This window comes from Miscanthus floridulus, chromosome 16 (assembly GCF_019320115.1).
Source record: "Miscanthus floridulus cultivar M001 chromosome 16, ASM1932011v1, whole genome shotgun sequence".
NCBI classification, from domain to species: domain Eukaryota; kingdom Viridiplantae; phylum Streptophyta; class Magnoliopsida; order Poales; family Poaceae; genus Miscanthus; species Miscanthus floridulus.
In genome coordinates, this window is record NC_089595.1 from 9,887,678 (window position 1) to 9,910,017 (window position 22,340).

Genomic DNA, 22,340 nt, shown 5'->3' on the forward strand with positions numbered 1-22,340 from the left:
AGGTGCTATGATTGCTTCTAACCTGGTCGAAAGGATTCCTCCCATCTGTGCTCAAAGCAAACCAAAGGTGTCTTACCTCTCCACTGATGTCCTTATAGAACATAGTATTGACAGTCCTCCAGTCATGCCTATCAGCAGGGTGCCTCATCATTATATCTTTCTTACACTCTTCGCCATGCTAGCGCAACAGCTTGGCTGACTTTGCACATGCAAATAGCCTATGCACCTAGGAAGCTGTAGGGAAATACCAAACGACCTTTATGGGACCTCCTCTGATCTTGGTACTCTCATCTGACGGCCCTTCCTTATACCGTGGAGCTTCACACTTGGGGCACTTGTCCAAGTCTTTGTATTTTTCTCCACGGTACAATATGCAATCATTGGAACACGCGTGGATTTTTTCAACATCGAGGCCGATGGGGCAGATCATTTGCTTGGCCAAGTATGTCTTTTCTGGTAACTCATTTTTTTTTCTAGGAGCATTTTTCTTATTATACCTAACAACTGATCGAAGCCTTTATCGCTCAATCCATTTGTCGATTTGAACTCTAACAGCATGATATCGGCTTCTAGTTTGCTCATTGGACAATTCCTATATAATGGTGTTTTGCCATCTTGTCTCATTTTCTCTAGCTTTCTCAGTTGTCTTTCACTAAGACATCTGGTCTCTACATTACGTAGCAGCTGAGAAATGCCATCATTATCCTCGGTGTCGTCAGCTAGCGTGTTCCTAAACACATTATTAACTGTGGCCATAGGTTCCGTATTGACACCGGATTCCTCGTCAGCATCATGGATGGCTACGTCAGACATGTCCACATCATCATCGTTTTCCTGCAGAACATTCACACCAACCTCGCCATGCATAGTCCATATCGTATAGTTTGGCATGAACCCCCTGGTAATCAAGTGCGATCGTATAGACTCAATTTGATGAAAGTTCCTATGATTCTTGTAATCTTTGCATGGGTAGAAGATAGGGTTCCCATTCTCAGCATGGGCTTTGGCATCGATGATAAACTGGCTGACGTCATGCATGTACCGTTTGTCTGTTCGGGACAGATGCATCCACTCTTGATCCATCTCTACACAAAAAAATACTGAGACAGTAATTACAAAGAATTAATAAGAAATCGAGCTTCATGAACAACAATTGTAGCTCGAAAGTACCATTTTTGGAAAACATTATTGTACACTAATTATTAAAAAATTGAAATTGGTAGCCCCGACCCTGTAAATTGAAAATTGTAGTAAAAATAATTATTGCACAATATTGAAGAACAACTATTCTACTCCACTTCTAAGAACTAATTATAGCAACACATACTAACAATAATGATCTTGACCACCATGGAATAATTAGCTAGGATTTTAAATGTGTTCATAGACACCAACCTTTTGGATGATGGATTCACCACAATTTGAGCCTTGCACAAATGTCCAATTGGAAAAGTGCTCTCTAAAATGGAGAAAGAACTAGAATGAGAATCAAGCAATGTAGCCATCAAAACGAAGCTAATTAAGCAACAAAATCAAAGGAATAGATGTTTGTTACTAACCTTAAAGTAAAAAGATTAAGCCATTTTTCAAAATTCAAGCACTAGCTTCATAGTGAAGAGCAGCCGCAACAATGGAGGGAAGAGTCCAAACGCGCGCCTCTGTTCTCGGGATGAAAGAGAGGAGGAAGGAGAGGACGACTGCAGCCTTTTTGTGTTGTAGGCTTATCACCGTCGGTTCTTGGCTAGAACCGACAGTGATAGTGCCCAATCACTGTCGGCTCTTGGCTTAAACCGGCAGGGATGAGTGCCCGCCAAAACACTGCCCGTTCAAGCCACAAACCGGTAGTGATGTGGTCCTTCACTACCTGTTTGAGCCCAGCACCAATCATTTTTTTCATTTTCAAGCTCATAACCGGCAGTGAAGGTACATCACTATCGGTTCTCATAAATCCTACAGTGATGAGGCTGGCAGTGATGTGCAAATCTAGTGTAGTGTTGGTAAAACTAGGGTTGTGATCATCAGGGCAGTACATAAAAGTATGTGTGGCGATTAGCCCCTGATAGGCCAATGTTGCATTCCGAAGTTAGATAGGGAATCCAATGCAGCCGGTTTTCTCTATGATGGCACCATGACGCTTAAAAGGGGTGTGAATTAGATAACTTAAAATCTACTTCTAAACTATGGTCTTTAATTTTTACCTAGCCAAAAGCTATGCAATAAATAATCTATATAGATGTGCAACTAAAGTTTTGCTAGGTGTGTTGTTATTTTCTACCGCAAAAGAGTTATGCACCCTATGTTCCAATCCTATCAACTAGGCTATCAAACTAAGCTAGAAAAATAAGCACACAATCAAGATACATAAATATAAATGCAGAAACTTAATTGAGATAAAGATACATGCTCCCGTCGATAACTTCGTTATTTTTATCGAGCTATCGACGAGGTCATGCGTCCCTAGCTCTCGCTGGTGCTCTATGAGCAGAAGATAGATCGACGAATTGAAGGGCCAAGTAAGATGGAAGGAATTGATCGAATCTAGTACTGGTCGACGGTAAACACGTAGGCGTGTAATTTTTTTTTCTAGAAGAAACAGAGGGGACGACCGTCGATGGAGATTGGAGCTAGAAAAAAGCTAGCACTAGTAGTGCTGTTTCTTCTCCAAGACGAGGAAGACGTTGGTGAGGTCGTCCTTGTTTCTGGTGTTGCTGCTGTAGTATGCCTCGAGCAGGAGGCTGTACCTGCAGAAGAGTCCGTCCATGGCGTCCCAGCCGAAGTGCGTCCGCAGCATGGGCTCCACGACCGCCCTAACGGTGCTCGCCGTCTCCATGGCTAGCCACCGCGGCAACTCGTCGTCGTCCGCCTGGGCCTGGACGAGGAGGCAGCGGCGCGTGGTGTCGAAGAGCTGCATGGTCCTGACGGTGAAGGAGCCTTCCTTGGCGATGACCTTGGCGAGGTCGTCGGGGCAGGGGCTGTAGTAGGGCGCGTTGAAGGCGTGGACCTGGTCCTCGTCGACGAGGCCGGCAGGCGGCCATGTCCATGAGGGCGTCGGCGAGGAGGTCCCAGAGGTAGCAGTCGTGCGTGGTGGGGCGGGCGGTCCTCCTGGCGACGAAGGTGAGGAGGAGCAGGCCGCGGGGCCTCATCTCGGCGGCGCGGCAGGAGAGGAAGGCGAGGAAGTCGGCGTGGAACTGGGAGCGGTAGGCGTCCAGCACCGCGGCGGGGCCGGACTCGGAGACGTAGACGCGGCCAAGGTTGGGATGCTCCATGCTCATCGTCGGCGCCTGTACGTTAGACACCGTTAGCTAATTGTGCATGCAGACATATATGATCGCGGTTAGCAAGTCAGTCTCGATCGTTCGTCGTTTCTTGTCATTTCAAATGATTTCATCATCTGTATTTCTATGGACAGTGCAGTGCACTCAGCCAGCCTATATATACGAGTCAGTACCTTGGACAGGAAGTGCAGGCTGCTTGAGGATACGACGTAGTCCAGGCTGGCCTCCGGGAAGACGCGCCCGTAGAAGGAGCCCGGCCATGCCGACACGAGGCAGCAGCCGGTGGCGGCTAGCGGCGACGACGGCAGCAGCCGGAAGACGGCGTTGAAGTCGTTGGCGGGGAGGTCGTTGAGGAAGACGTGCAGCTGGGGCGGCGGGTGGTGGTTCTCCGCCAGCACGGCCTCGACGGCGTCGGACACCATGAGCAGCGCGTTGGGCCCCGTGGCGCAGCCCAGGTCGGCGATGGCCATGGAGTCCGGGCGGCCACGGGCGCGGTACAGCGCCGCCGCCAGCTCCTGCCTGTCCTTCTTGGTGACGGAGGCGATGATCCGCTGGAAGTCGGAGTTGTCGGCGTAGCTCATCTTGCCGTCGCCGCTGCTGTTCATGCGGCGCACGGCGACGACGACTGCTGCTGCTTCTGGCCTCTGCCTCGCGACGACTACCGCCGCGTCCTGCATCTCCATGTACGTATTTACTGGGTTACTGTGTTCTTAGCTTCGGTTGTTGTTGGAAAAATATCTCGATCTTGCATTGCTATATATGCAGATATGTCGCTCTGTATATATAGCTAGTGAATGGAGTGAAGAAGGAATGAAGTGAAGATTATTGAAGGCATGTGTAGTGTGTGATGATACTATGTAGGCAACCACAACAACCCATCTTCTTTGATGAGTGGCCGTGGTCTCGCAGCACAACATCCAGCACTGCCCCGGCCAGCGGCCTGTCCATTTCCATCCGGGTCCCGTTGTTGTCCAGCCTTCACTACCGGAGACTGTGTAGTTACCGAGTGCCCCGACAATTACCGAGTGTCAAAAGTCGGGGCACTCGAAAAACAGTACTTATCGAGTGTCACCACTCGGAAAACATAAACACCCGGTAGTCGACCGCTTTACCGAGTCAGCACACTCGGTAACTTCAGACACTCGGTAAAACTATAAGTTTACCGAAGGGGCGCACTCGTTAAAAACAGCCACTCGTATTGAGGTGCCACGTCACCTAGGATAGCACCGTGCGCCAAACGGTGTCACGGCATGACATGTTTACCGAGTGTTATGAGCATACACTCGGCAAACATCACGGTAACAACAGCTCCGCCCATCAAGCGCTCATAGCAAATAAAAAAGACCGAAAATGTTTTACCGAGTGTAAGTTCACAACACTCGGTAAACACTATCTTTTACCGAGTGTATTGGCGCAACACTCGGTAAAATTCAACCAAATTTCTTGTTTTTCCCTTCATTCTTTTTCCTCTATCCACATATGATATTTAGTACTCCATTCCAAAATATGGTGTTTATTTCGATTTATTTACTATATTTCACAAAATTTTCATTCTTTATGAAAATTAGGTACATATCGTGTAAATTTAATTGTAATAATTAAAATCGAACTCGATAAATCACGAGATTGGAAGAATTAACATTGAAGCATACATCTATGTTATAGAAAATTTTTCATAACGTTTCGGAAGTATTTTTACATTCGTCGCTGCCGAACCGGTACATCTCCCAAAGAGACGCTAAACATTCACAATGACGAGTAGGATTTCTATTAAGAGTGAAATTCAACATTATGATTTGAACTTGGAATTTTTTAGATAGTAAATAGATGACATGAAATAGTTCATGTGAAAGTTCGGTGAATTTTAGGATTAAATTGGCATTTTTTCTTTTTTGTTTTGCATGAAATAATGGATACTTTTACCGAGTGTGACCTCAAACACTCGGTAAAGGTTAGCCACGGCCTGCCATGCTTCTGTTTACCGAGTACCGTAGATCTGGGCACTCGGTAAACATGTACCAGGCCCACATGTTATTGGGCTGCGGTGCTTCTATTTACCGAGTGCCGTAGATCTACGGGCACTCGGTAAACATGTACCAGGCCAGCGAGACTCCGACTCGCCTCGCCCTCCACCCGAGACTCCGACTCGCCCTCCACCCGAGACTCCCGCGACTCGCCCTCCACCCGAGACTCCGACTCGCCTCACGCGCCGCCGCCGTCCACCCGCGACTCGCCTTGCCATCTCCCACCTGGCCCTCCACCCGCGACTCGCCTCACGCGCCGCCGCCTGTCCACCCGCAACTCGCCTCACGCGCCGTCCCGTGACTCGCCTCACGCCTCGCCTCCAGCTTCATCCATGGACGTCGCCCGCCCACCCGCCCGCCGTCGGCCGGACGCCTGGCCGCCCCCGCGTCATCCACAGGCCGAGAAGAAGGCCGTCCGCCCTAGCGATCATCAGGTCAGTTCAGTTCCAAGACTCCATCTTCTACCTCCTGTCATTGCCAGCAGCCCACGAGGCCGCAGCCGCGCCGGGCAGCATCCACGCTAGCGGCAGGCTGGGGTTGGGGCACGCAAGCCTGCGATGGGCAGAGGAGATGAGAGCGCGAGGTAGAGCCCGTTACGGATAGTTCCACTCGCTAATTGATCTTCAAACGATTTACAGTTCATGATCTGCCCTTTATTTTATATGATGATTCCATTCTCGGTTGTCTCCGTGTTAATGTCTGTATTTGAATTAACTTTAACCAAGTGTTACATATACAAATGAAAAAAAAAGAGGGGCAGAAATTCATTTCATGCTTGCATTTTGTTAGCAGGGAAAAGAAGGGTAGATCAGCGGGGTGCTGCAAGAAGCTTACACGCCGTTGACGGGGCAGCAGCAGGTGCTCGGTGACGACGGTGCCGCCGCGGACGAGCGGGCCAGCTGGGAGCGGTGGGTGCCGCAGATGCTTTAGGCGGCAGACATTGCTCCTCCTGTCTGGTGAGCTTCACGGGGAAGAGAGTGGTGTTCCTCATCAAGCAGCTCAAGTCCGGCATACTCGTGTCTGGTGAGCATTGCTCCTCCTCAGTGGGGCATTTTAATTTATGTCCTATATACACTTCCATGGTTTGTATCTTTTTAATGAAATAGAGCTGAGAGTGCCAAATATGTCAGGGTATGGCTAACAGATATGATTTATATATGGATCGTGTAACTTCTGAGAGATTGGGCTTGTTTCAGCTGACCTTGCACTCAGTTTGTGATCAAATATGATTTCAGTTTCAGCAGAAATCTGCACTTTCAATACCATACATACATTAGGGCTTTAATAGTATGAGTGACAATTTTGCATATCAACAAAAATTTCGCAATGCCATAATGTTTTGGACTTCTCACTATGTATGTTCGGTTCGTTCTGTGTGAACTGTGAGAGGTATGATTATGAAGAACTTAGGATGGCTGTAAACAGTTTCATCTGTAGGACTGTAACCCAAAAATTTATATTGTGTTAGAATTCAATTTATGTTCTAGCCAACTCTTTTTTTCTTTTTGCATCTGCATATGGTATCATGCTTTCAGTACATGTCATTCTTTTTGTTAGTTATCCTCATGTTGCTGCATATGTATATGTGTTGTGATAATAATTTTCATAAGCATACATGTTTATATATTGGTTGCCTTTCTGTCCAAAATATATGGAAATTATCCAATCTTTTGTTAATTTTTTTCCACATGATCCAGTCCAAGTTTCTCATGCTAGTCAACAAGTATGTACCTATCTCATCAACATGTATTCCACTTGCTAAATATATCACTCCTGTTGTCCAAAATCTTTGAACAATCTATTCATTAGCAACTAGGGCTTGTCATCGGTGATTTGTTTGTGGTAGTGTCATGCCATGTGACCTATAGTGCTGCGACAGAACCTAGCGCCCCTTTATGTGCTAGCCACATGGTTGTGCTGCTAGGCGCGCGCTGGTTCCCGGGTATATGGTTGAGACACGCTACAAAACCTGCTGATGCTCTACCTCAATCTTCGATAAATCTTGCTAGTGATGTTTGTGGCTACAAAAAAATTGGTTCCATGTATTCCTCCATCTACAAGTGACATAGCGGCCTTTCAACCTTAGGTAAAATCTCATCATCCAATCTAGCAAACATCTTCTATGTGAATCGACCAAGAACATGAATGTCTCTTTATCATCTCGTATGGTTTTTCTCTAGCACTACTACTCTATTGCTCTAAACCTGCAATATCGTCATATATGTTAGGATGGATGACCGTCAGTGGATGTACACGGGCTATCAGAAGAGGGGTCAATACACAAATGAATGGATTGAGAAGGCCAATGATTTCATGACGAAGGCATTTGCAAACTGGATGGCGACATGCCTGGTGTCCCTGTAGGAAGTGTAAGAACAAGGCAATGAAAACATATGAGGAGATGACTAAAGATCTTGTCAACAATGGATTTGTAGAGAACTATATCATGGTGGACCATGCATGGTGAACGCCATCGTGCGAGAGAAGAGGTCGTGAGACAACGGATCGAGGAGTTTGATTCTGAAGCCAGGGGTGGCAGAAATGTTAAATGACCATGACATGGCTTTCGATGAAGGAAGTGCAGAGCAGGAGCCAGAGCAAACTGCAAAGGCGTTTTATGCCATGTTGGATGCGGCACAACAACCCCTTCACGGGCGCACCAATGTTTCTAAACTGGATGCCATTGCACGTCTAATGGCTATGAAGTCCCAGTTTAGCTGGAGTAGAGAATCCTTCGATCAACTGTTGACAGTAGTTGGCACCCTACTTCCGGATGATCACGTTCTACCAAAGAACACGTATGAGTCAAATAAAATCCTTCGTGCACTCAAGATGTCGTACGAGCAGATACATCTTGTCCGAACAGATGCATCTTATTCAGGGGAGAACATGCTGATGATAAGTACTGTTCCGAAGTGTAAGGCATCTAGGTACATTGAGTTAGAATCTGGTGATGGTCGGAAGACGCAAACAAAAGTCGGCGCAAAGATCCTGAGGTACCTTCCTTTCATACCGAGGATCCAACGGCTTTTCATGAGCGAGGAATCCACAAAATAGATGACGTGGCACAAAACTGGACGCCGATACACTGACAAGATGATACATCCGTCCGATGGTGAATCATGGAAAAGCTTCGATCGGAAGCATACCGACAAAGCTGACGAGGCTCGTAATGTACGCATTGCACTGGCAACTGATGGGTTCAATCCTTATGGAATGGGTTCTTCACCATACACATGTTGGCCCATATTCGTCATCCCTCTCAACCTCCCACCTGGCAGTCGCCTTTCAATGGCAAAATATTTTCTTGTCACTTATAATTCCAGGACACCCGGGGGCTAATATGAGTGTGTACATGGAACCTTTGATAGACGATTTGGTCCGTGCATGGGACGAAGGGGTAGTGACATACGACCGATTCACAAAGACAAACTTCAGAATGCATATTTGGTACCATTATTCCATGCATGACTTCCTGGCTTATGGGTTATTTTGTGGTTGGTGTGTTCACACGAAGATGCCATGCCCTGATATGCAAGTCAGCTGTGGAGTTCTTTCGGTTGGAGAAGGGGGGCAAGTTTTCTTCGTTTGACAAACATCGACAATTCCTCCCTCTTGACCACCCATTCAGGAGAGACAAGAAGAACTTTCGAAAAGGTGTCACAGTGGAAGACTCTGCACCGGAAATGATGACAGGTGCCCTAGGTTCTTGAGATGTTAGATGGTCTTGTGGTCGACAATGAAAAGGGGGGCTTCGTGGGATACGGAAAAGAGCATGCCTAGACACACAAGTCATGCTTGTGGAAGCTTCCTTACTTTAAGGACCTCCTTCTCCCACATAACATTGATGTAATGCACACTGAAAAGAATTTAGCCGAGGCGGTCCTTCACACTAATCATGGACTTGGGAAAAGTCAAAGGACAATGTCAAGGCTAGATTGGATCAAGCAACGCTGTGCGATAGACCAAAGCTAAACATGTTGCCTCCCTTACGCAGGGAAGTCATGGAAGAAGCCTAAGGCCGACTTCGTCCTAACGAGGGCCCAAAAGAAAGAAGTTCTTCAATGGTTCCAATCGTTGATGTTCCCTGACGGGTATGCAGCGAATTGGAGGAGGGGTGTGAACTTAAGGACCATGCGAATCACTAGGGCTCAAGAGTCATGATTACCACATATGGATTGAGCGCCTTCTTCTGGTGATGGTTCGTGGCTATTTCCCTGATCACATCTAGCAAGTGATGGCAGAGTTGAGCATGTTCTTCCGCAAGCTATGTGCTAAGGAGATATCTCAGACCGAGATTGAAGAAATGGAAAGAATGGCCCCGGTGTTGCTCTGCAAGTTGGAGAAGATCTTTCCCCCCGGCTTCTTCAATCCGATGCAACATTTGCTCTTGCACCTACCATATGAGGCAAAAATGGGGGGCCCTGTGCATGCCCGTTGGTGCTATCCAATTGAGCAATGCCTAAAGGTTCTTAGAACAAAATGCAAAAATAAATGCAAAATTGAAGCTTCCTGTGTAGAGGCATCCATTGTGGAGGAGGTGTCATACTTCACAACAAGATACTATGCCGACAACCTTCCTAACGTGCATAATCCACCCCCTTGTTACAATGCTGCCGACAATCAGTCGACCCTCAGCCTTTTCCGAGGGCAACTCAGAAGTGCAAGTGAACCTACCTTGAAGATGTTGAGCCTAGAAGAGTGGCGCTCTATCCAGCTGTATGTGTTGTGGAACCTTGAAGAGGTTGGCCCGTACATTGTGTAAGTTTTACACAAACTTGTTTCTTTTCTTGTCAATATTTCGCATGCACCCATCCAACCCTCTTGTTAACGGCCGTTACAACAAATTTGTTCTCCTCTACCATCATCCATCACGGAGGGAACCCACCGAAGCGGAAGTTGAAACCCTTCTAAGACATGGCGCGGGAGAACGAAATCCCACTTTTATTTGTTGGTTCAAGGAGGAGGTACTGTTCAATTTCATTTGTTGTTTGTACTTAACTCTCAACTCGACAAATATATAACGAATCATCCTACTTGAACTAGCAGGCCAAAACTGACGTGTCTATGAGTGCCGAGTTGAGGCAAGTTGCCAATGGATTTGAATTTAGGGTCAAGTCATTCTCTGTGTACGATGTCAATGGATATCGCTTTCACACAACTCGGCACGAGCAGAGTCGGCCAAATCGAAGAACCACAAATACCGGTGTTTTCACGCCAGGCACAGATGGGTTGGACTACTATAGAATAATTGAAGAAATATACAAACTCAAGTTTCCTGGTTGTGTACCTCTTCATCCTGTCATATTCAAATGCCATTGGTTTGATCCCAAAGAAGTGATAAAGACCCCTGAGCTTGGGCTAGTCGAAGTTCTAAAGTCATCCATCTTGCTAGGAGACGACATGTACATTGTGGCCCAACAGGCCACGCAAGTTTATTATCTCTCATACCCGTGCCAAACCAAAGACCGTCTTAAGGCGTATGATGTTGTGTACAAGGTATCGCCGCATGGTAAAGTACCCGTCCCAAACGATGATGATTATAACATCGATGCAAACACATATGACGGAGAGTTCTTTCAAGAAGAAGGATTAGAAGGGAGTTTTGAGATTGTCTTAGATGTAGATCTCGCAATGGAAGTAGACAATGATACGGTCATTGTTGACGGGGATGATGGAGAGGAGGTTCACAACGCGAAGGACTTGTTATTACTTGAGCAACACCATTCAGGCAGTGTCGCTAGTGATGAGACTTTGAGAGACGATCATAATTACGTCGACAATAGCGATGATGAGATTTTTGGCCCACCTATCGATGATCTTGATGATTATTTCTAGTACATGTAAGATCTGTAGTACTTATGGCAATTTTATACATGTATGATACATTTACTTATTTTGCATCTCTTTTATACATGTATGATACATTTACTTATTTTGCATCTCTTTTATACATGTATGATACATTTACTTATTTTGCATCTCTTTTATACATGTATGATACATTTACTTTTGTATATGCGTACTGATAGTTTATTCCTTTTGTTGCAGGTGATTGATGGTGGGCGGTGGAATCAGGAAGATTAGGTCAGTTATGACCTTACTGGCTGGTGGCGAGGGGTCCAGCCAGGGTGGAGGAGGAGGGCGTGCATAGACTGAGGGTGGAGGGCGTGCCCAGGGAGGAGGAGGACGACGACGATGAGGGTGTGCCCAGGGAGGTGGAGCCCAGGGTGGAGGTGGAGCCCAGGGTGGAGGAGGAGCCCAGGGTGGAGGAGGAGGACGGCGACGACGAGGGTGTCGAGAGCCGACACCTCCTCCATAGGATGACGACGACGAGTTCGTAGCAGACACGGAGGAGGATGAGGAGGAGGAGACCAGGGAGGAGATAGCGGAGGCGGTGGAGGAGGCACGGAGGGAGGATGAGGCCGAGCGGGCTGAGCGCGAGGAGGATGCCGACTTGCTGGTAGAGGAAAATGGGGTGCCTACGGTTTGGCTGTGAGGGTCGTCGCACCTCCTAGACTTACCCATACAGAGACGGCCAGTGATTCGACCCTCCGGAACTAAGTAAGTAATTTTTGCATGTTAACACTACTTCACAGGTTTTTAAGTTATAACAGAAACTAATATTCAATCTCAATAACTTTGTGCAGGGATTGGGAAATGGTGATCCCAGGGAGTCACTCTCGCCGAGTAAACAGGATCCTGGGTCTTCTGTGCAGGGCAAACTACCTCGGGATGGTGAGGATCGATGGTGTTGTGCAGCCCGCCATGAAGTGGTCCCACTGGCACGCCGCCAGCGATCAGACTGATCGAGCTGGCAGGTGTTATAACAGCAAGGCCGACCGGGTGATGAAAGAGCTGTGGGTACGTGTTCATCGCACTATGCTGATAATAACATCACATTAATTGTATATTACTGACTGTATTTGCTTGTAGGATTACTACACCTTGGCGGAGGGAGTACGTAGGGAGGACGCGGATGACATGGTGAACAGAGTCTATGTTCACCGAGTGCAGGACCTCTTCTACGAGACAAAGCTCCTATGCAGAAGAATTTACCATGCCCGCAGAGGACACAGAGTCACCAGAGCGTAGGCAGTGCACCTGCCCCTGACTAAGGAGCAATACTTGACGGTAAACATGAGATTACATCGTCTGCGATTAATTGCACTGAAATTAATTTATGATTTGTCATGTGCTCGTGTACGTGCAGGTGCCTCCTGCTTGGTGTGCGGGGATGGACAACTGCTGGGAGGCCATTGTGGACAAGTGGTTGAGTGAGGAGTACGAGCAATATCACGCCGTACGCTCACGTTGCCGTGCGATGATGCAGGGTTCCTCGCACAAACAAGGCCCCACTACCCTCAAGGAATATGCAGCCAGATATGTACGCGGATTTCATTTCGTTGTTGCTATGCTAACTTCTGAATGCATAATATCTTATTGTTGTGCTTCTTCCTGCAGACGCGGTTCCGCCCCGGCCAGGAGTGCGCCTCGTTCAAGGCATATGCCTTGGCACACAAGGGCAAGGCAAAGGACCCCGACCTCGTCTACAACCCGGAGGACCCGCCCGAGGCATACAGCAACCCGAGCGTGCACAGGCGCCTCAGCGAGTACACGGCGATGGCGAGAGAGATCCATGGGTCAGAATTTGATCCGAGCACCGCTGACCTCGAGGGTGACATCGTCATGAGGTTGGGACCAGGTAAGCCACACGGGTGGTACTATATGGGCAACAGCACCATAGACACGGCCAACACTCAGACACTCGCCCAGATTAGAGCCCGGAGCACGAGTTCGAGTCCGGCCATACGCCCACGCTCACAGCCCCAGGTGGTAGCACTCCAGGTTAGTTCTGTTGCATTCGTTGTCCATTCATTTTCTACTCGTTCTTTATTTGCATTCTAACTATGTGATAAATAATTGTAGGCCCAGATTGAAGCCCTGCAGGAGTCACAGCAGGCCTCACAGAGCCAGCTTCAGGCCCTCGAGCTGTCGCACCAGGCCGAGTTGGCACAGGAGAGGGCGCGAGTGCAGGCCCAGCTTGAGGCCTTCTAGCAGGCGCACAAGGACTGGTACGAGTACATGGCCCGTTTTTCTTAGAGCATGGGCCAGCCTCCACCGCCTCTGTCGCCGCCGATGATACCGTTGGTGCCTCCACCTCCGCGCGACGGCACTCCTGTGAGTCACTTAGATGCACTCTTCACTTTCATGTCATATAGAGCTACCTTCGACTTATACCTTAGTTTGACCTACCATAGCTTAGACCTTAGAATTTGCTTTGATTAAGATAACTCACATGTGCAATCTCATTCTAGGGACCTTCTACAGCTGGATCAAACAACGATATGCAGGGTGATCAAGACCTGGACTTGACTCCGTTTCTCCGCAGGCCTCCGACCATGTGACAGGCCATCCGACCTTGTTTGATACGTTTGTATGTTGAACTGTGGACTTGGTTGAACTTTGTGGACTTTAGACATATGTTGATGGTGTTTGTGGACTTTGCATGGTGCTTGTCGACATATGTTGGTTATTGTGAGTGGATGTGACATTTGTGGACATATATGTGATATATATTGCCTATCTGTCATGTTATTATAATTTTCTGTAATTTTGTTGCTTATTGTGACTGGATATGCACGGAAACAAACAAACAAAAATTCTGTGGACATATTTTACCGAGTGTAGCACTCGGTAAAACAGAGATTCTGTCAGTTTTACCGAGTGTAGCACTCGGTAAAACAGCGAACAGAACCAAATTGGTTCTGATTCTGTGAATTTTGCCGAGTGTGCCATTTTTTACCGAGTGCCGCGTCCCCACTCGGAAATATTTGACTACTTTTTACCGAGTGGGAACACTCAGTAAACATTATTTCTGAAGTTTATTTGCGGAATTGTTTTAATCACGAAAATGGTTATTCTTTTACCGAGTGTTAGGAGCTACACTCGGTAAACATTATTCAAAAAATTTATTTGCGGAATTGTTTTAATCACGAAATGCTAATTTATTTACCGAGTGCTGCCAGTGACACTCGGTAAACGTCGCCGTTAACGGTCGGTTTGGAGGCTGACGACCGTCAAGTCATAATTGTTTACCGAGTGTCGTTGTAGCACTCGGTAAAGCTCTGCTCCGAGTGCGCCGATATTAGACACTCGGTAAAATAACTTCACCGAGTCATTGTTTGCCGAGTCCACTTTACCGAGTGTGGCACTCGGTAAAGAATTTGCCGAGTGTGTAGCACTATTTGCCGAGTGTTACTCACACTCGGTAAATACACAGTATCCCGTAGTGCTTTCTGCATCCATGTCACTATGCATATGTTGTTGTACATCCATCTGTAGCCACCCGACGGCCGGCCGTCACGTGAAACGTATGCATGGAATGCACTATTTGTGGTAGCAAAAAGGCAAACCCAGCTCCTATATAGGATTACTAGTGTCTCTCTCTGCCACCCATATACTCCCTACCTCCCAAATTATAAGTCATTCTAAGAATCTGGAGTCAAAATATCTCCAGTTTGACTAAAGTTATTGAAAAAAATTACAAAGACTTATAACATCAAATAAATATACTATAAAAATATAATTAATGACGAATCTAATGATATTTAGTTGGTATCATAAATGTTAGTATCTTATCATATAAATTTGATGAAACTTAAGATGCTTCGACTTTCCAAAATTCTTGGAATGACTTATAATTTAGTACGGAGGAGTACTGTATAGTCACTGTCCTGGTAGTGGTAGATTTTACTTGCGCCTCGAATCTTGAAGGTTTTCAGCTGCCGCCACTGTATAACATGGTTACGGATAAATTAAACTACGAGGTCGCAAGCGCAATTGGCTAGCGGCGTGCGTTTTTTTCAGGGCCGTTTTAACAATTTCAATCACTGGCCCTAGACGGCAAGGGTCCATCGATCAAATTTTTTAATATGATGACGGTTAAAGTATATACTAATTAACTTTATGTTTAGTTCATAAAAGGTAACGATAGTATAACAAAGAAACTTAAAAGATAGTGAAATAACTATTATGATTACCTCAGATAAAAAAATAATGCTTCAGTGCTTTTCAAGAAACCTGATCGGTGTTGGTGATCATGTCAAGTTATCCGTTGCCCGCTCATGGGGCTATGGGGCCCGTCTCTCATTGCTGCGAACGAGCAGCGTCACCACGTATGACGATTGGGTTGGGCGAAAGGGAGGAGAAACGATCAATCGATAGCCAAACGACATCAAAAGAGGAAGCGACAACAGGCTAATTCCTCATTGGTGGACTTATGCTTTGGCCTTTAAATTTTCATTTCAATATGTCAAATACATGCTCCCTCCATCCCAAAATATAGTTGATGCTGTAGCATTCAAATTTTGTCCTAAAATACTTGACATTCTCACTTCTTCATATACAATTCTCTTTTTTCAATACATCTTTCTCTTTTTTTTCATTACATCTCTATCTATCTCTCCTTTTCATAGGGACACTTTGGTATTTTTAGTGACAACAATACTAAAATATATCTACTATTTTAAGAGAGAAGGAGTATACTAAATACATACTACATACATACATATATATATACATGGGTACGGTCCTGTTATGACATGGGACTCTGGGTGTCGTACTTGTTGTCCTCCCATCTAAGACGGCCCTAGGTTTTTCTTCCCAGTGATGCTAGGTAGCTTGCTTTTCACCCACCGTATCATGCATTGCTAGTCCTTCCTAGAGCTAATTAGGGCTTCCCCCCACTACGCGATTTTTTTTAATTTTAACATTTTTTTATAACTAATTTTAAATTTAACACTATAAGTTTTTTTTAAAAAACTAACATTTTTGGCCACGCCTATTGCCCTGGCGCGACCAAATGCCTGTGCCGCGTCATGCATGGTGGCGCGGCAGAGGTCTGACGTGGCGACGACCCGTTTCGGTGATAGGTGACGTGGCAGCTCATGTCGCGCCACTGCCCTTGGCGCGGCAGTGACGCGCCCTGATCCGTGGCGCGGTAGAGCCGAATAAATACCGCGTCCAGTCCCACCTGCCCGAGCAGCAAGTCCGCCTGGCCGCCGCGCCCGCCGCCCGGCCGGCGGTACCTGAACGGTTTAATCCGAACGCGTCGCGCCGATAGTGGGAGTTATTCTAAATATTGCTTGACGTAAAATCAATAGTAGATTTGTCTTTCTTTTGTTGAATTTTTTTCACGGCCGACGGGTGAATTTGATAAGCCAATGATTTGTTTTCCGTCTTTTATAATACGGTTAACCATCAATTTAACTAATCGATTATGAAAAATTGCCACCGGCGTCGAGATACGCCGGGACTGCCGGTTCCGGAAGTAGTTGGTACATAATCTCGCTGGCAGTGCTGCCGCGACGCAAAGAAACAAATATGAAACAGATAAATGAAGTCCGTGCGCAAGTTGACAAGCTGCTACATAACATTTTCATTGTTTTGACATAAGTTTGACATAACATAACCAAATAACACTGCAAGTTCCGGACGCCAATATTCGTTTGACCTAACAAACTAAGACCCAGGAGTGTAAGGATCCCTTGGACGCCTCTGTCTTTTCGGAATTGTTGGCAACACATTGGGAGTGTAGCCAACGTCGGTATGGTCGCGTCGACGGTGCATATGGCTCGTACCCTGCAAGTATATGATACATACGATTACTTATAATTCTTTATGATCGTTAGTTCATGGAGCCTACGTATTTAAATAAACTATCTTTGATAGTACCTGTGATGCTCCTTGGGTAGCAAGCGGGGCACCACCTAGCTGAGACATGCCGATCTCATGCTGCGGCCAATCGTCCCACTGGTCGTGCTGTCTGCGGAAGCCCGGGGGTCGTCGTCATTGTCGTTCTCGGTTGCAGGGTCCTTCCCAGCGCTATGATGTGGTGGTGTACGCACCGTGGAAGTGGCACCTGTCATCTGCTGAGAAGAGCCGGATGGTGTCCTCAAAGAGGCTGAAGACGTGGCACCCGACCGCGCTGAGAGTGGTGGTTCCTCATAAAGAGTGTCCATGCAGCTCAGCTTCTGAGCTAGCTTCCTGCAGCTCTTCTTCACCTTCTGCATAAATAGACGTTAAAGTTAGTGCATTACCCAAACACATATACACTAAAGAAACATTTTCGGAACGGACAAGTTTATGTTACCTCCACAAAAGCCACGAGAACGCCTGGCCCCTGACCTCTAGACTCGTGAAGCTGGAACACTGCTTTGTTGGACAGCCTTGACAATTGTGTCGTCTGGGTACAGAAATGCGGTTGGACAGTTTTAATACACATACTTAATACCAAAAGGATAACAAATTGTACCATTCAAGTATATTACCACGTATCTTTGAAGCGGGGCTCTCTCCAGCTATGTGTCCTCCCTAGTGATAACGTCGTACACATCTTCGATAACATCTTCCTCCGAGTCCTCGATGAAGGTGTGCTGGTCGTGTGGATGACCCGCATGGACCGGATGTTGTACCTTATTCTACCACAAATGGATGTGCGAGCTGTGTGCCACGCGCCAATCCTTGGTCTTGTACCTCTTCCTACGGTCATACCTGCAACAAAATGATGTTAGTTGTACCACACACCTCTGGATTGTAGCATTGTTATTAATCAATAACGCACCCATGTAATTCTTGGTTGGTGGAGTAAAGCGGTGGTGGACAGCCTATTATTCTCCCAAACTGTCTGCAGACCCGGATGGACAAGTGAATCTGGACCATATGGAAGAAAATAAGAGGGATGTCGCAGCGATACTTGTCTGACTCGTCCCTAGTGACAGGACTGAGATAGTACTGGAGCTCCGGAGCATCCCAAGGACACCAATGCACCTGAATTTTGTAATTGAGTTAGGTTGTGATATAGTGTACATCGAACAAGACACAGGTATGATAGTAAAGAGAGCGTAACCTGGTGCTGTGTTAGGACATCAAGACTGTCCGTGTACTCCCTGTACTTGCGCCTCGCATTCTCTCTAACTAACTCTGCTTCCGTCCAGATATATAGAGCTGTAGGGAGTGTATCCTGCCCGTTCCATTGCTGCATTGAACACGGTAATGAATTAGCCATTAATAATGAATTCATATGTAACTGCCTCCAAGAATATAGTAAACCGAAGTACTTACCGGTAAACCATTATTAAGGGGCCTCCCAATGGGCCATCGTTCCCAATACCACACCTAGAGTAGGTATGAGCAACCCCCAAGGTTCATATATCCTGAGGTGCGACGACAGGCAACGCATAGCTGTCGATACGTCCATGCTAGGACTGCGATGTCCCAGTTGTACACCGCTATGTTCTCCCACGGCTGTCGTAGTATGTCAAGGAACATCCAGCTGATTGTGTTGCCCGAGGCGTCTGGGAAGAGAAAAGCACCAAGAAAGTGCCAGAGCCACACACAAGCGAACCTGTCGATCAGAGCCTCCTCGGCCTATGGGTCCAAGTAATCAAAGCGCTCCGTGATCCAGGACGACGAAACCCCGAAACTTTTCCTGGAATTGACCAAAGAAAATGAAACCCCATGGCTGCAGGAAAGTAATGCAAGTATTAAATAGGCTTGAATTACTCACTTATTTTTCTTGGAAGCATTGTCGTCCGGTGGAAGAAAGCCAGTAAACTGAGCCACCAGCTCCCTCTAGTGATCATTGTCAACTATTCTTGTCGCTGGAAGTCCCCCCAACCGAAGGCCTAAAATAGCCTTCACGTCCTGCAACGTCAAGGTCATCTCGCCACAAGGTAGGTGGAATGTGTGGGTCTCAGGCCTCCACCTGTTATAAGAATAGAACGACTGTTAGTTGCCTCAAATTTGTTAGAAAAAAGTTTACGTACAAAGAATGCACTCGCATCTGTCTACAGCTGCAGTAAGTAGTGCTGGGTCAAGGGGCGGAAGACCGTGGTTGACAACACGGACAAGCTCGAGGAAGCCGGCACGCCGTATGTATGGCGCATAACGCTCGTCCCACTAGTGCGCCCTGGTGTGCGTGTGGGGCCTCAAAGGAGGCAACGACACCTTTGCGTCATTGTCACTCAAGATGTGTGCTCGGTGCTGGTCGTCGTACTCCACCTCAAGAATGGGGTACAACAGGTGCTGCGTGGGATGAGCTATCCTGTTACGAATTGATAAACAAAGCGTTAGAATATTCAAATTAACAAAATTTAAATTAACATTAACAAGTTCACAAACAAATCACTAACCTAACTATCCTAAATCCCTAAACCCAAAATCCTAACTATACTAGATAATAAATACATAACCAATCCCTAAAATACCTAAACCCTTTTGGGTTTAGAGTAAACTAGTATCTATACCCAAAATCCCTAACTAAATAACTAACTATAAACTAAATAATAAATACATAAACAATCCCTAAACCCAAAATCCTAACTAAACTAGAACACACAACCTCAAACCTACGTAAATCACAAATAAATTCACTAACCTAACTATCTTAAATCACTAACTATCATAAATCAATACCAATCATAAAACCCTAACTATCCTAAATTACTAACCATCCTAAATCACTAATTATTCTAAATCAATAATAATAAAAAAATATGAAATCAACCCTAACCATGGATCAGGGCGCGGCAGTGCCGCGCTAAGACCGGTGGCGCGGCAAGAGCTACCACGTCACTGGTCACCGAAACCGGTCATCACCACGTCAGACCTCTGTCGCGCCACCATGCATGGCGCGGCACAGGTATTTGATCACGCCAGGGCAATAGGCGCGGACAAAAATACTAGTTTTAAAAAAAACTTACAGTATTATATTTAAAATTAGTTATAAAAAAGTGTTAAAATTAAAAAAAAATCCACTACGCCAAGGTGGCGTGCTGCCCCAACTGCAACGTCTGCGTCCAATTTCCATGTCACGTCTGTCAGTGTCTCTGCAATATATCAGGGATATGCTTGCAAAGGTAACAAGTGCTTCATCTTTTTACAAAAGTGTGAAGCAGTCATTCGGGGGCACGTTGGAGTGGTGGAGAGACACCTGTGCTACTATTGAGGGGGGAGCTAGTACCTACTACTACCTGATGCGTTGCAAGCTTGTTACTCACAGCTCTTCCGTGCCAACGTTTAGACTCACTTTAGGCTGAAGCCAACATCCTTGTTAGCCTGCGTTGTTGCTAGCATTAAGGGTTGTAAAAGATCACAGTCAGCAACGATCGAGGAAACCGGCAGGCCCTAGCTTGGGTTCTTCTTAGCTTGGGTCCTTGCGTGGTGTTGAGTGATCAGAACAGCCCTGATCGTGGTGTATGTAGGCCAAGAGAAGTCATCCGTGACGATGTGTTCATGTGCAATGCAACAGCGGGGGAGATGGCCGGCGCACAAGCGTCCTCTCATTGATTGATCATTGCTAGCTGATGAGGCGCGGGGGCTACTGGCGGAGGGAGCCACTGTCGTCTTTTTCTTACGTCCAAATATTCCCTAAAGTTTACTCCCATCCCATCTAATGTTTGGACACATGCATAGAGTATTAAATATAGATAAAAAATAACTAATTGCACAGTTTGTGACTAATTTACGAGACGAATCTTTTAAGCCTAATTAGGTCATAATTTGATAATTTGGTGCTGCAGTAACATATGTGCTAATGATAGATTAATTAGGCTTACTAAATTTGTCTCGCTGATTATTAATAGATTCTATAATTTAATTTTTTTACAAGTATCCAAACACCCCATACGATATCCCTATAACACTCGATGTGACACCCAAAAATTTTACACCTGCATTTAAAGTCATGGTACCGATGGCCATAACTATCTACCTAACTACAGCTAGACAGCACTCTATATACAGTACTTCTACTAATATGCTCAGGCCACTAGTTAGCTAGGTAGCTAGGACGGCTCCACGAAAAAAAATTCTTACAATTTCTTCTTTTTTTGCGCAAGTTTTTCTGGCAATTTCAACGTGCAAATCTGTATATGGTTCACCGCAGATTTTGAACACATACCGCTTTATCTACTCTATATTACCTGATCGGTGTTGGTGATCATGTGTTGATGCTATTATGATTAACTCAAATAAAAAACAATGCTTCAGTGACTTTCAAGAAACCTGATCGGTGTTGGTGATCATGTCAAGCTGTCCGTTGCCCGCTAATGGGGCTATAGGGCCCGTCCCTCGTTGCTGCGAACAAGCAATGTCACCACGTATGACGATTGGGTTGGGCGATAGGGAGGAGAAACGATCGTCGACGATCGGGAATAGTCAAACATCAAAAAAGAAGCGACAACAAGCTAACTCCTCATTGGTGGACTTATGCTACGGCCTCTAAATTTTCATTTCAATATGCCAAATACATACTCCCTCCATCCCAAAATAGTTGACGCTATAGCATTCAAATTTTGTCCTAATAAAATGCTTGACCTTCTCACTTCTCAATATACAGTTCTCTTTTTTTAATACCTCTTTCTTTTTTTATTACATCTCTCTATCTCTCTGCTTTTCATAGGGACACTTTGGTATTTTTAGTGACAACAATCCTAAAATATCTACTACTAAGTATATACTATATACTATATATATATATATATATATATATATATATATATATATATATATATATATATATATATATATATATATATATATATATATATATATTCATGGGTCCTTTTATGACATGGGCCTCAGGCACTTATTGTTCTCCCATCTCCCATCTAAGACGGCCCTAGGTTTTTCTTCCCAACGATGCTAGCTTGCTTGCTTTTCACCCACCGAACCATGCATTGCTACTCCTTCCTAGAGCTAATTAGGGCTTCCTGACGAGGACATCACTCCTTCGGATGTACCAGCTGATCCTCCAACCGTCATGCAAGGTCCAATGACCCGGGCTCGAATACGTCAACTCAATTTACAGGTGAGCTCGTTCTTAAGCGACCCTTTTCATACTTTTGAGAATAGACTACTACCTAATGATGTTATCTTGCTTAGGAACATTGGAGAGGGTCAAGAGGGACTAAGAGGACGTGGAGGAGATGATGATGACCAGCAAGGACGTCCAACACAAGCCGGAGGCCCAGTCCAA

The 22,340-nt window shown here is 45.9% G+C and overlaps 1 pseudogene; it reads right to left on the reverse strand.

Annotated features, from left to right (window-relative positions):
• Window positions 1–541: 541 nt before the first annotated feature.
• On the reverse strand, window positions 542–4,107 carry LOC136513514 (probable jasmonic acid carboxyl methyltransferase 2; annotated as a pseudogene).
• Between the last annotated feature and the right edge of the window lie 18,233 nt (window positions 4,108–22,340).